Source organism: Rattus norvegicus, chromosome 1 (genome assembly GCF_021556685.1).
Source record: "Rattus norvegicus strain SHRSP/BbbUtx chromosome 1, alternate assembly SHRSP_T2T, whole genome shotgun sequence".
In the NCBI taxonomy this organism is placed as follows: domain Eukaryota; kingdom Metazoa; phylum Chordata; class Mammalia; order Rodentia; family Muridae; genus Rattus; species Rattus norvegicus.
This window is the reverse complement of record NC_141534.1, coordinates 86,312,981-86,328,218: the sequence shown is the minus strand read 5'-3', so window position 1 is coordinate 86,328,218 and position 15,238 is coordinate 86,312,981. Positions and strand designations below refer to the sequence as shown.

General features: G+C 37.7%; 2 pseudogenes across 1 annotated transcript in view; both read left to right on the top strand.

Moving 5' to 3' along the window:
- Positions 1–15,238, top strand: part of Ncl-ps3 (nucleolin, pseudogene 3) — a 421,287-nt pseudogene that overhangs the window by 355,469 nt on the left and 50,580 nt on the right.
- The window catches only part of LOC148007248 (sulfotransferase 2A6-like), a 78,721-nt pseudogene that overhangs the window by 61,505 nt on the left and 1,978 nt on the right, over positions 1–15,238 (top strand). The window contains exon 7 of the transcript XR_015643912.1: positions 7,534–7,660. The product of XR_015643912.1 is annotated as a sulfotransferase 2A6-like (transcript). The remainder of the gene's footprint in view (positions 1–7,533; positions 7,661–15,238) is intronic.

The window sequence follows — 15,238 nt, the reverse complement described above, 5'->3', positions numbered from 1 at the left end:
ATTAAAAGCAGTATGGGAAAAAGGTCAAGTAACATATAAAGGCAGACCTATCAGAATCACACCAGACTTTTTGCCAGAGACTACGAAAGCCAGTAGATCCTGGACAGATGTCATACATACTGTAAGAGAACACAAATGCCATCCCACTGTATCCTGCAAAACTCTCAATTAACATAGATGGAGAATCCAAGATATTCCATGAGAAAACCAAATTTACACAATATTTTTCTACACATCCGGCCCTACAAATTATAATAAATGGTAAAGCCCAAAATAAGTAGGCAAGCTAAACCCTAGAAAAAGCAAGAAACTAATCCTCTTTTCAACAAAACAAAGAGAAGAAAAGTACACAAACATAACCTCACATCCATAATGAATATAACATGAAGAAATAATCATTATTCCTTAATATCACTCAACATCAATGGTTTCAACTCCCCAATACAAAGACATAGATTAACAAACTGGATACACAATGAGGACCCTGCATTCTTCTGCCTACAGGAAACACACCACAGAGACAAAGACAGACACTACCTCAGGGTGAAAGGCTGGAAAACAACTTTACAAGCAAATAGTCGGAAGAAGCAAGCTGGAGCAGCCATTCTAATATCAAATAAAATCAATTTTCAACTAAAAGTCATCAAAAAAGATAAGGAAGGACACTTCATATTCATCAAAGGAAAAATCCACCAAGATGAACTCTCAATCCTAAATATCTATGGCCCAAATACAAGGGTACCTACATATGTAAAAGAAACATTATTAAAGCTCAAAACATACATTGTACCTCACACAATAATAGTAGGAGATTTCAACACCCCACTCTCATCAATGGACAGATCATGGAAATGGAAATTAAACAGAGATGTAGACAGACTAAGAGAAGTCATGAACCAAATGGACTTAACAGATATTTATAGAACATTCTATCCTAAAGCAAAAGGATATACCTTCTTCTCAGCTCCTCATGGTACTTTCTCCAAAATTGACCATATAATTGGTCAAAAAACGGGCCTCAACAGGTACAGAAAGATAGAAATAATCCCATGCGTGCTATCGGTCCACCACGGCCTAAAACTGGTCTTCAATAACAATAAGGGAAGAATGCCCACATATACGTGGAAATTGAACAATGCTCTACTCAACGATAACCTGGTCAAGGAAGAAATAAAGAAAGAAATTAAAGACTTCTTAGAATTAAATGAAAATGAAGATAAAACATGCCCAAACTTATGGGACACAATGAAAGTTCTGCTAAGAGGAAAACTCATAGCTCTGAGTGCCTGCAGAAAGAAACAGGAGAGAGCATATGTCACCAGCTTGACAGCACACCTAAAGCTCTAGAACAAAAAGAAGCAAATACACCCAGGAGGAGTAGAAGGCAGGAAATAATCGAACTCAGAGCTGAAATCAACCAAGTAGAAACAAAAATCACTATACAAAGAATCAACAGAACCAAAAGCTGGTTCTTTGAGAAAATCAACAAGATAGATAAACCCATAGCCCGACTAACGTGGGGATGCAGAGAGTGTGTCCAAATTACCAAATCAGATATGAAAAGGGAGACATAAGAAGTGAACCAGAGGAAATTCAAAAATTCATCAGATCCTACTACAAAAGCCTGTATTCAACAAAACTTGAAAAATCTGGAGGAAATGTACAATTTCATAGACAGATACCAAATACTGAAATTAAATTAGGAACAGATAAATGATTTAAACAACCCATAACTCCTAATGAATTAGAAGCAGTCATTAAAAGTCTCCCAACTGAAAAGACCCCACGTCCAGATGGGTTAAGTGCAGAATTCTATCAGTCCTTCATAGAAGACATCATACCAATACTATCCAAACTATTCCATAGAAATGAAACAGATGGAGCGTTACAGAATTCCTTCAATGAAGCTACAATTACTTTTATACCTAAACCACACCAAGACCCAACAAAGAAACAGAACTTCAGACCAATTTCCCTTATGATTATCGACGCAAAAATACTCAATAAAATTCTTACAAACCGAACCCAAGAGCACATCAAACCATCATTCATCATGATCAAGTAGGCTTCCTCCCAGGTATGCAGGGATATATAGAAAATCATCAACTTAATCTACTATATAAAGAAACTGTAAGAAAAAAATCACATGATCATTTGATTAGATGGTGAGAAATCATTTGACAAAATTCAGCACCCCTTCATGATAAAAGTCCTGGACAGAACAGGAATTCAAGGCCCATATGTAAACATAGTAAATGTCATATACAGCAAACCAGCAGGTAATATTAAACTAAATGGTGAGAAACTTGAAGCAATACCAATAAAATCAGGGACTAGTCAAGGCTGCCCACTCTCTCTCTACTTATTCAATATAGTTCTTGAAGTCCTAGCCAGAGCAGTCAGACAGCGAAAGGAAATCAAATGAATACAGATTAGAAAGGAAGAAGTCAAAATATCACTATTTGCAGATGATATGATAGTATATTTAAGTGATCCTAAAAGTTTCAGGCGATACCTACTAAACCTGGTAAACACCTTCAGCAAAGTGTCTGGGTATAAAACTAACTAAAATAAATCAATAGCCTTCCTCTACACAAAGGAGAAAGAACCTGAGAAAGAAATAAGGGGAATGCCACCCTTCATAGTAGTCCCAAATAACGTACCTCGGTGTGACTGTACCCAAGCAAGTGAACGATCTGTATGATAAGAACTTCAAGCCTCTGAAGAAAGAAATTGAAGATCTCAGAAGATGGAAAGATCTCCCATGCTCATGCATTGGCAGGATTACTATAGTAAAAATGGCCATTTTACTGAAAATGATTTACAGATTCAATGCAATCCCCATCAAATTTCCAATCCAATTCTTCAGAGAGTTGGACAGAACAATTTGCAAATTCATGTGGAATAACAAAAGACCGAGGATAGCTAAAACTATCATGAACAATAAAAGGACTTCCACTGTAATCACCATCACTGAACTCAACAAGTATTACAGAGCAATAATGATAAAAACTTTATGGTATTGGTACAGAGACAGACAGATAGACCAGTGGAATAGAATGGAAGACCCAGAAATCAAACCACACACCTATGTTCACTTGATTTTTGACAAAGGAGCCAAAACCATCCAACGGAAAAAACATAGCATTTTCAGCAAATTTGCTGGTTCAAGTGGAGGTCAGCACGTAGAAGAATTCAGATCAATCCATTCTTATCACCCTGTACAAATCTTAAGTACAAGTGGATCAAGGATCTCCACATCAAACCAGATACACTCAAACCAATAAAAGAAAAAGTGGGGAAGAATATCGAACACATGCTCACTGGAGAAAATTTCCTGAACAAAACACCAATGGCTTATGCTCTAAGATAAAGAATCGGCAATTGGGATCTCATAAAATTACAAAGCTTCTGTAAGACAAAGGACACTTTTGTTAGAACAAAACAGCAACCAACAGATTGGGAAAGATCTTTACCAATCCTACAACTCATAGTGGGTTTATATAAAAAATGTACAAAGAACTCATGAAATTACACTGCAGGGAGTCAAATAACCCTATTAAAAAGTTTGGTTCAGCTAAAAAAAAATTCAGAGCTGAGGAATCAGGAATGACTGAGAAGCACCTAAAGAAATAGTCATTTGGGAAATGGAAATCAAAACAACCCAGAGATTCCACCTCATACCAGTGAGAATGGCTAAGATCAAAAACTCAGGTGACAGCAGATGCTGTCCAGGATGTGGAGAAAGAGTAACACTCCTCCATTGTTAGTGGGATTGCAGACTCTACAAACATTCTAGAAATCAGTCTGGAGGTTTCTCAGAAAATTGGACACGGCACTACCTGAAGACTCAGCTGTACTTCTCTTGAGCATATACCCAAAATGTGCTCCAACATATAACAAAGACACATGCTCCACTATGTTCATAGCAGCCTTATTTATAATAGTCAGAAGATGGAAAGAACCCAGATGCCCTTCAACAGAGGAGTCGATACAGAAATTGTGGTACATCTACACAATGGAATACTACTCAGCTATCAACCTCAATGACTTTATGAAATTCCTAGGCAAATGCATGGAACTGGAAAATATCATCTTGAGTGAGGTAACCCAATCATAGAAAAACACACATGGCATGCACTCATTGATAAGTGGATATTAGCCCAAATGCTCGAATTACCCTAAATGCACAGAACACATGAAACTCAAGAAGGATGACCAAAATGCAGATTCTTCACTCCTTCTTTAAAAGGGGAACAAGAATACCCTTGGGAGGGAATAAGGAGGCAAAATTTTGAACAGATAATGAAGGACCGCCCATTCAGAACCGTCCCACATGTGGCCCATACATATACATTCACCAAACTTTATAAGGTGGATGAAGCAAAGAAGTGTAGGCTGACAGGACCAGATGTAGATCTCTCCTGAGAAACATAGCCATAATATGGCAAATACATAGGAAAATGCCAGAAGCAAACCACTGAACTGAGAATGGGACCCATGTTGAAAGAGTCAGAGAAAGGTTTGAAAGAGTTAAAGGCGCTTAAGACCACATATGAACAACAATGCTTTCCAACAAGAGATTCCAGGGACTGAGCTACTACCTAAAGATTATAAATGGACTGACCATGGGCTCCAATTGCATAGGTAGCAATGAATATCCTAGTAAGGGCACCAATGGAAGGGGAAGCCCTTGGTCTTGCCAAGGCTGGACCCCCAGTGAATGAGATTCTTTTTGAGAGGGCAGCAATGGGGGGAGGGTTGGTAGGGGAATTCCCAAGTAGGTGGGGAGTGGGAGGGGCTAGGGGGATGTTGGCAGGGAAACCATGAATGGGAATAACATTTGAAATGTAAATAAGAAGTACCCCACTTAATAAAGATGGATAAAAGGTAAAAAAAAAGCAAAAAAAAAAAAAAACCACTACCATATTTACAACGTGTTTGAAGAATTTTTGCTTGTGCCTCAGCTATGGTGAAAAATTCAGAACCAGCTGTGTATTAATTGCTGGGCTCTAGTGGATATATATTGTCCTGGTTGTTATTGATTGTTTTTCACTGGCATTCAGGCATTATACTGGCTGGTGTTGTATGTCAACTTGAAACAAGCTGAAGTTATCACCAAGAACAGAGCCTCCGTTGAGGGAGTGCCTCCATGAGATCCAACTGTAAGGCATTTGTCAATTAGTGATCTAAGGGGTAAGGACCCTTGTGGGTGGTACCATCCCTGGGTTGGTAGTCTTGGTTTCTATAAGAAAACAAGCTGAGCAAGCCAGTGGAAATAAGCTTGTAAGTAACACCCCTCAATGGCCTCTGACTTCCTTTGGTGATGAATTGTAAGCTGAATAATCCCTTTCCTCTCCAATTTACTTCTTGGTCATGATGTTTCTGCAGGAATAGAAACCCTGACTAAGACAGGCATTGTAGATTAGGAAGATAGTCAGTCTAACTGCTGAGCTGGTTTAGTCTTTATTAGATGGGAATTTTGTTTACTGGTTTCTGTTTCACTCTGCTTATTAAGAGAATGAGGTAGATTTATATATCCTGTAGAAACTAAATTACAGTACCAGATAAGATGTGTTTATGAGTCGTGGGACCTGAGACTTAGGAATGGATATGGACTTGACTCAATAGAGGAACTACAAAGAGGGATCAAAGCAAATCATTCCACCAGGATCTACTTAGTCAATCTTCTGTAAATGGGGTCAGAGAGTGAGGAGAGGCCACAGAAGGAGGTTTCATAAAAGGGAGGGATGAGACTCACAGATTGGATTTGAAGAATGTAGGGGAATGAGGATATGAAGTTGTAACCTAATTGCTTCCCTTGTCCTGATGGGCTGTAGCTATCTCTGGAGGGCATTCTGAAGTTGGGGGCTGGGGCAAAGCAATACACCCACCAACGTTTGCTGTTTTGCTGCCAAGATAAGTAGGTATCTGGGTGATTGGACTTGAGACATATTGGGAGATATAAAGATTTATGTGAAGATAGCCTTCCTGTTTCTCTGGCCAGAGTGGTCCACTAGTTCCCAGAGAGTGCTGAATTTTGGGGTTGCACTAATGCAATGAGTGAAGGGAGCAATTTTAGAAGGGAATGGCCTTTGGATCCACTAGAGAAGGGAAGTGTTGCCACTTTTTTGCTGCACAACTAATTATGAAACTTGTGTATGGGATCTAGAAGAGCAGAGGGAAAGGTGAAGGACTGCTGTCAGCCTATCTGCTTTACTCAAAGGACTGAGGAAAATAATTATTGATAAAATTAAAGTGTAACCAAACAAAAACCAAACATGAAATTATCCCAAAATAGTTTGGCCTCTTAGTGTTCTCTCTCAGGAAACAGAAAATTTACATGTAAAAAAACCCTTTTCATTGCACTCTTTTTTTCCATATGTAGAATCTTTTACTTAGTCATCATGAAATTAAGTTTTCTCCAGGAAGGATCACTACCCAGCTGTCTGCTGCACACTAGTACACATTTCCATTAGCCTTCTTTCTCACGATTTAATGTTCTTTTCACTTATTGTCATGATTGGTTTTTTTTGTATGAAATAATAAGTGGAGCTGTAGTAAATATGTAAAAACAAGTTTTAAGCCAATAAAACTTCAGGGCTCCGTCCAAAGCACAATTTTGGATGTTCTTATATTTTGCCTTGTAATTACTATCTCTTACGATTAAACTAACTATAGTAGTACACACATATTATGGAGAAATTGGGGATGTGAGACAAAAAAAATGTTAAGTTTGATGCCAACCTGAACTGCAACCTGAGATACTTACTCAAACCAAAATCTCTGAATTACCCCAAGTAATTAATTTTGACAACATTTTATGAAATTGTTTTAAAGCTGTATTGTTTACACTTAGGCTAAGCAAACAGTATTATCTAGCCTAAACATTAAATTATGTCGAGGTCTTTGTATAGGTTCCTCCTCTTGCTTTTATCATTGTCTAACAGTATTTCTGTAAGGTTCTTTAAACATCCCAGTTTATGTTAGGTATAGTTGTACATACTTTCAGTGCCAGGACTTGAAAGGAAAAAGCCAGATAGAAGGATCACAGATCTTTGTGAGCTTGAGGTATACTGGTCTCCATAGCAACTTCTACTGCATAAGACAAAACTCCATATTGAGGTCCTGTGTTATAAAAATCTCAGTATACTTAGTGAGTGTATCAGCACAAGCATTTTATCATAGCACTATGGAGATGGAGGCACGAGTATCTGAAATCAATGTCATTATCCTTTACCAAGCAATTTAAATTTAACATTGGTTCCATGAGAACTTCTCTCTAATGTTTTCTCCTCCCTAAAAAGAAACTTCATCCTGTCCTTTCTCAATATAAAGATATTGTGTGTGTGTGTGCTATCTGCCTTTATTCCATTGCTTTTTTTTTTGCCTACACCCCATTCATGCTCTCTCGTTTATTGGTGCCCTTTCTTCACATCCTTTTACTCATTCCCCATTTACAGATTTCTTCTTTCATCTGTTATCTCAAAGCTCTTGGTTTATCACCTTCATTTCTGTTTCTTCTTCTTTCAGGATATAAAGGGAACCAGAAAGGAGAAATGTGACTTCCTGGGGAAAACATTAGAGCCAGATGAACTGGATTTGGTCCTCAAATACAGTTCCTTCCAAATCATGAAAGAAAATAACACGTCCATTATCAGTCTCATCAAGAAATAATTGCATATTACTGGATTAAACCTCATGAGAAAAGGTAAAGATTTTGCCTAGCTTCAGAATATGTCACAAAACATTAAGGGCTTGTAGTGCTGGCAATGAATCTCTAAGAAAGTGTTGGAAATGTACTGAGAATCACTGCTTAACACTGATAGTTTCTCACAAATATTATAAGAGATTATTTATGTGGAAAGACTGTGGCATCAGACATTCTGAAAAGTTGATTTATTCTTGGAGATGATCTTGGGATTGAAGATAGTCATGTCATTAACTTCAGTGAAAAAAATGGGAAAGTAGTCATGTTTACATTAGGTATTGTAAAGTTCCCTTTATCATAATCCTAAATTCTAAAATATAAAAATTCAGTGGAGTAGACCAAATATGTCTAAGATGATAACGACAGAACCACAAAAATTACATTAACACCTGGAAAAGGTGTGCAACAGTTCAATAGTGCTACCTTATAGTAGGGCAGTGTAGATAAGAAAAGGACTAAGAAAATACTTTATGGTTAAAATCTGATGTTATTATTTTATGTGTATAGTGCTCTGTGGGTGCAAGAAGAGGGCATGAAATCTCATTACAGATGTTTGTGAGCCCTCATCTGGTGCCTAAGCATTAAATTCAGGAACTCTAGAAGAGTAGTCTGTGCTTATAACAGCTGAACCTTCTGACTGGACCCTTCATAAAAATTAATGGAGGGAAACATGAAGCAATCTCAATAAATTCAGGGACTACACAAGACTGCACAATCTATCCCTACCTTTTAAAAAAAGTACTCGTGGTCCTAGCTAGAACAATAGGAAAACAAAAAGAGGTCAAAGTAATATAAATTGGAAAGGAAGCAGTCAAAATATAACAATTTGCAGATGATATGATGGTATATTTAAAAGACAGCATAAATTCTACTACAGAATTCCAAACATGGTAAACAACTTCAACAAAAGGGCTCAATATAAGTTTCAGTCAAACAAATGAGTACACTTACTCTACTCAAAGGATAAATGGGCAGAAAAAGAAATAAGGACAATAACACCCTTTTCAATAGTCAGAAATAATATAAAATACCTTGGTGTGACTCTACCAATCAAATGAAAATCTGTATGACAAGAACATTAAGTCTACGAAAAAAGAAATTGATGATCTCAGAAGGAAAGATCTGCTATGCTCATGGATTGGCAGAAATAATATAGTACAAATGGCTAACTTCACAAAAGAATCTACACATTCAATGCAATCCCCATGAAAATTCCAGCTCAATTCTTCAAAGAGTTAGAAAGATCAATTTTCAAATTCATTTGGAATAACAAAACCAGGATAAGGAAAAATTCTCAACAATAAATGACCGTCTGGAGGAATCAACATACCTGAACTCAAACTACTACAGAGCAATCATGATAAAAACTGAATTTTATTAGAACAAAGACAGGCAGGTAGATAAATGGTGTAGAATTGAAGATGGAGAAATGAAGCCACACAATTATTGTTACTTAATCTTGGACAAGGAGCTAAAATCATCCAGTGGAAAAATGACAGAATTTTCAACAAACGGTGTTGGTTTAACTGGAGGTCAGCATATAGAAGAATTCAAATCAATCCATTTTTATCTCCTTTTATAAAGCTCAAGTCTTAGTTGGATGAAGGACCTCCACTTAAAATCAGATACACTGAAAATGATAGAAAAAGAAGTGAGGAAGACCCTCAAACACTTGGGCACAGGGAAAAATTTTCTGAACATTACACCAATAGCTTATGCTCTAACATCAAGAATTAACAAATGCGACCTCATAAAATTGCAAATATTCTGTAAGGAAAAGAACTTGGTCAATAGGACAGAGAGGTAACTAATAAACTGGGAAAAGTTCTTTACCAATCCTACCCCTGTTAGAGGGCTAATATCCAATATGTACAAAGAACTCCAGAAGTTAGACTCTATAGAATCAAATAACTCTATTAAAATGGGGTACAGGTCTAAACCAAGAATGCTTAACTGAAGAATTTGGAATGGCCTTGAAACACCTACAGAAATTTACAATATTCTTTGTCATCAGGGAAATGCAAATCAAAACAACCCTGAGATTCCTACACACACCAGTCAGGATGGCTAAGATCAAAATCTCAGGTCACAATATATGCTGGTGAGGATGTGGAGAAATAGGAACACTCCACCATTGCTGGTGGGAGTGCAAGTTGGTATAAACACTCTGGAAATCAATCTGTTGGTTCCTCAGAAAATTGGACATAGTACTACCTGGAGACATAGCTATACCACTCCTGGGCATATTCCCGAAAGATGTTCCAATATATAACAAGAACACATTCTCCACTATGTTCATATCAGCCTTATTTATAATAGCCAGAAGCTAGAAAGAAACAAAATGTCCTTGAACAGAGGAGTGGCTACAGAAAATGTGGTACACTTACATATTGGAGTACTACTCAGCTTATTATAAACAATGGTTTCATGAAGTACTTAGGCAAATAGACCAGAATAACCAAGATACAATTCACAGACCATATAAAGCTAAAGAAGGGTGACCTAACTGTGCCTTATCCAATCCTTCATAGAAGGGGGAACATAATGCTCAACAGGAAGAAATATGAAGTCAAATTGTGGAGCAGAGACTACACCACATGAGGATCCATCCCAATTCCAATCATCAAACCTAGACATTATTTCAAATGCCAAGAAGTGCTCGCTGACAGGAGCCAGATATAGCTGTCTCCTGAGAGTCTCTGACAGAGCCTGATGAATATAGGCAGATTTTTCACAGCCAACCATTGGACTGAGAACAGGGTAGTCAATTAAGTGTCAGAGAAAGAACTGAAGGAGCAGAATGGGCTTGCCACTCCATAGGAAGAAGAACAATATCAACCATCCAGAACCGCCAGAGCTACGAGGTACTAAATCATCAACAAAAGAGTACGCATGGAAAGACCCCTGAGTGCAGACACTTATCTAACAGAGGAGGGCCTTTTTGTGCATAAATGGGAGAAGAGGCCCTTGGTCCTGTGAAGGCTTGAGGCCCTAATTTAGGGAATGTCAATGATGGGAGGCATAATTGGATTAGAGGTTGGAGAGGCATTTTCAAAGAGGCAGGAGTAGGGGCAATAGATAGGGGGTTTCTGGAGTGAAACCTGGGAAAGGGGATTTCATTTGAAATGTAAATAAAGAAAATATACAATAAAATATCTGACAGTATTTCTCAACCTATGTTTGATTACTTTAGGTTCATGACACTTTTCTTTTTTTTTTTTTTTTTGAATCGTCTCTCCTGGAAGGGGAATTTCAACTCTCTCTATGGCTCTGTCAACACTCTCTGCTAGGAACAGATTGTGTCATTTCATAGCTGTGCAGATAAGGTATGAATTTTCCAGAATGAATCATATATTTAGCCTTACCCAGACCTGATTAGGTAGTGATAGATGAGGTTAAACTCAGAATAGAAGAAAATGAGTGTCAGATCAGATAATTAACAATGAATATGGACATGGATAAAAGCAAAGAAAGTAAAGAATTATGGTTTTATGTTTTAGCCATAATTTAAATGCATCAGCCTTTACCTTCATTCCTCCTCTGCTCCAGAGTGAGATTTGGATACTAGCAATATAAGGATATCAGGAGTTTTCATGGATAAAATGAAATCAAATACTCACCAGATTGTATTTAATCCGATACTCTTAGTAGCCTCATAATAGGAAATTTTGACTCAAATTTAAGTATGTCACCACTCACTACACGAAAATGGGTATCTATACACTAAAGATTAAGTCCTCTGTAAGAATACACTGCTGTTGCCATATGACCTCATAGTCCTGCACTCCAGACTCAGTGGAGACATATTTCTCTGCACTAGAACTGAAGTTCTCACCTAAAAGAGATGATCTGTTCTTAGATTTCCTATAATGAAACAGAATTTGGCAGAGGTTAAACAGTATATGAACATAAAATTATGTTATTAAAACCCTAAAAAATAAAGAAGCTCTGCTAATATCAAAGGAATAAGGAAACTGATGAGCCAAAGCTTTAGCAGAGACACATCAGAGAAGATGGAATAGAATTTAAGACCAAAATCTATGAAGACAATTATTATTTCTGCTTTTCCAGGAAGTTTCTTCTTGGATGAGACCACACATGGATTTAATATCTTCCAAATATACATACTATTTGTCATATAGGGTAGATAGTAGGAACAGTACATACGTATGTACGTACATACATACATATATACATACATACATAAATTAATACATACATGCATGCATGCATAAAATCAGTAATTATAATGTTCTGTCAAATTACTTGATCGAACTTCATAAATCTTGTGTATTTTTATTATCATAGTGATTATATGTGGCATATTTTTTTGCATTTGAAAACAACTAATATTTTGGGGTATTATCGTTGGGGTAATAATTGGGGATACCGAATTAATTACCAACCAGCTTCCCTAACTTATTATAGAGGAAAATGAAACAGATATGACTGGAAACAATTTTGAAAAGAAAAAGTATGTAAACATAATACTTGTCTTCTCAATTCCTATATCAGATTTGTGGCATTTTTGAATCATCCAAATATGAGAAAATCAAATAATAATTCTAAACACAATTTCACTATTTAACATTAGATAACCTAATTTCCTAAATCATCAATCATTAAAGTGCTGTACTAAGCATTAGACTTGTCTTAGTTTGAAAGAATTCACTAACTAATTTTCCCATATCCTTTAATTATTCTTCTTGAGACACAAGTAAAATATCTTTTATTGCATCTGGAGAGCTACTTTGTCAGCTTCACCCAGTAGACTCAATCATTCAAGTTGATGAGATGAATCTGGTTTTAACCTCCAAACAATAATTTTTCACATACAATTGTAGTCATTGTAATTCCACAATTATGCACTGTAGGAAATGTAGACTAGAGATATATTCACTATCATTGAACCCCTGTTTGGTTGACAAGACTTCTGTAAAGGCAATGCCACAACTGGGACATGTGTAGGAAGTACCTTCTGACAAACCTCAAAAGTCCCAGTCCTCATTACTTCACAGTGTATGTTTACTCTACAAAGTACTTGGGCCATTAATCATTTTCACTGGTATCTTCAGAGACATTAATCAGAGACGCAAAGGGAAGATGACTTATAAAGGGAGTAAGAAGCCTGCCATGTGCAGGCCAAACAGAAAAACCGACGGTGATCAGAACAAAACACCATGTTGTGAGACCTGCAGCTTCCAGAACTATGAGGAAGTTCCCTTTCAACAAGAATTAAACTACCATATGTTTGGCTTATACTGCCATCTGAAGCACACATGTTTGGGGATATTTTTATAAAAAATGAATGAAAATAAATGTACAGAATTTCGACATAGGTGGACTTAGAAATCCATGTGTGTACCTCCAAAAATGTGGTTTTCTCAGATGGACTCTTTTATTCTATTATGAAACCAAATCGAATTTGTTGAGATTCCGTTGGGACAGGTTGGGGATTTAGCTCAATGGTAGAGCGCTTGCTTAGCAAGCGCAAGGCCCTGGGTTCAGTCCCCAGCTGTGAAAAAAAAAGAGGTTCCATTGGGAGTGATGCCCTTGAAACCCTCCATTACTGATGATATTATAAGTAGGACTGGGTTCATGGAAAATCCCGAGCCAGCTACAGAAGTCTAATACAAATCTGGTGGTCAGGATGAACAATGGTATAATAAAGTTCTGAACTTGCTGAGAAATACATCTGACGTCAAGGTACCCAATGTGATGACCTGTAACCTTTCTGAAAAACCAACATCCTGTTGACATCAGCTGACCACACGAATATTGTGTCCTTGGCCTGCGTAAATGTTTTCCACTTGTCCCCTCTCTCTGTTACCCCTGTTTTGGTATAAATTCAGCCTTGGGAAAAAATAAAATTGTTGTCTTGATCAGACTCTTGTATTGGCATCCTTCTTCATGTTTGTTGTCGTGCATTCTCTTCCAGGTACCCTCAGCATTGTCGCTGACAATGGCGCCTAATGTGGGGCTGTTTGGAGGTCTCCTGGAGGAGAATGCCATCCCCTGTGAATAGACAGGCCTGTCTTCCTCCTTTGTCAGAGCAGGAAGTAACATGATAAAGAAAGTATAACTTCTATTGTAAATCGTTTTGGATTCAACTCCACATCCATCACTATCACATTGGGTAACATCTCAAAGACTAATTTTTCTTCATCAACAAAGTTTAAACACTGCCTATACCTTTCTCACACATTCACGAATTCATTAAAAAATTCCACCCTGTGTATGTCCTATATGTCTGGCACTCTTTGTGAAATGAACAATTTAGTAATTTAAGAAACACTTGCTTTTAAAATATATTAGATGCATATTCTGCATGTATATTTAAAGCAGAAATGCATGGAACACATTGCAGTGCCACAGCTAGGAAATATAGCAAGGATGGGGGCTGCTGGGTTATAAATGGAAGAAAGATGGTACAAGAAGTTTAGTGTCATTAATAAGGAGCATGGTGTAATTATATAAAAGATATTTTGCCTCTGGGGTGAAGGAAGACACAACACAGCACAAGCAGATAGACAATATCTTTTTTTTATTATTATTAAGTTGAGTATTTCTTATATACATTTCGAGTGTTATTCCCTTTCCCAGTTTCCGGGCAAACATCCCCCTCCCCCCTCCCCTTTCTTATCGGTGTTCCCCTCCCCACCCTCCCCCCATTGTCCCCCTCCCCCCAACAGTCTAGTTCACTGGGGGTTCAGTCTTAGCAGGACCCAGGGCTTCCCCTTCCACTGGTGCACTTACTAGGATATTCATTGCTACCTATGAGGTCAGAGTCCAGGGTCAGTCCATGTATAGTCTTTAGGTAGTGGCTTAGTCCCTGGAAGCTCTGGTTGCTTGGCATTGTTGTACATATGGGGTCTCGAGCCCCTTCAAGCTCTTCCAGTTCTTTCTCTGATTCCTTCAACGGGGGTCCTATTCTCAGTTCAGTGGTTTGCTGCTGGTATTCGCCTCTGTATTTGTTGTATTCTGGCTGTGTCTCTCAGGAGCGATCTACATCCGGCTCCTGTCGGTCTGCACTTCTTTGCTTCATCCATCTTGTCTAATTGGATGGCTGTATATGCATGGGCCACATGTGGGGCAGACTCTGAATGGGTGTTCCTTCAGTCTCTGTTTTAATCTTTGCCTCTCTCTTCCCTGCCAAGGGTATTCTTGTTCCCCTTTTAAAGAAGGAGTGAACCATTCACATTTTGATCATCTGTCTTGAGTTTCATTTTTTCTAGGCATTTAGGGTAATTCAAGCATTTGGGCTAATAGCCACTTATCAGTGAGTGCATACCATGTATGTCTTTCTGTGTTTGGGTTAGCTCACTCAGGATGATATTTTCCAGTTCCAGCCATTTGCCTACGAATTTCATAAAGTCGTTGTTTTTGATAGCTGAGTAATATTCCATTGCGTAGATGTACCACACTTTCTGTATCCATTCCTCTGTTGAAGGGCATCTGGGTTCTTACCAGCTTCTGCCTATTATAAATAAGGCTGCAATGAACATAGTGGAGCACGTGTCTTTTTTA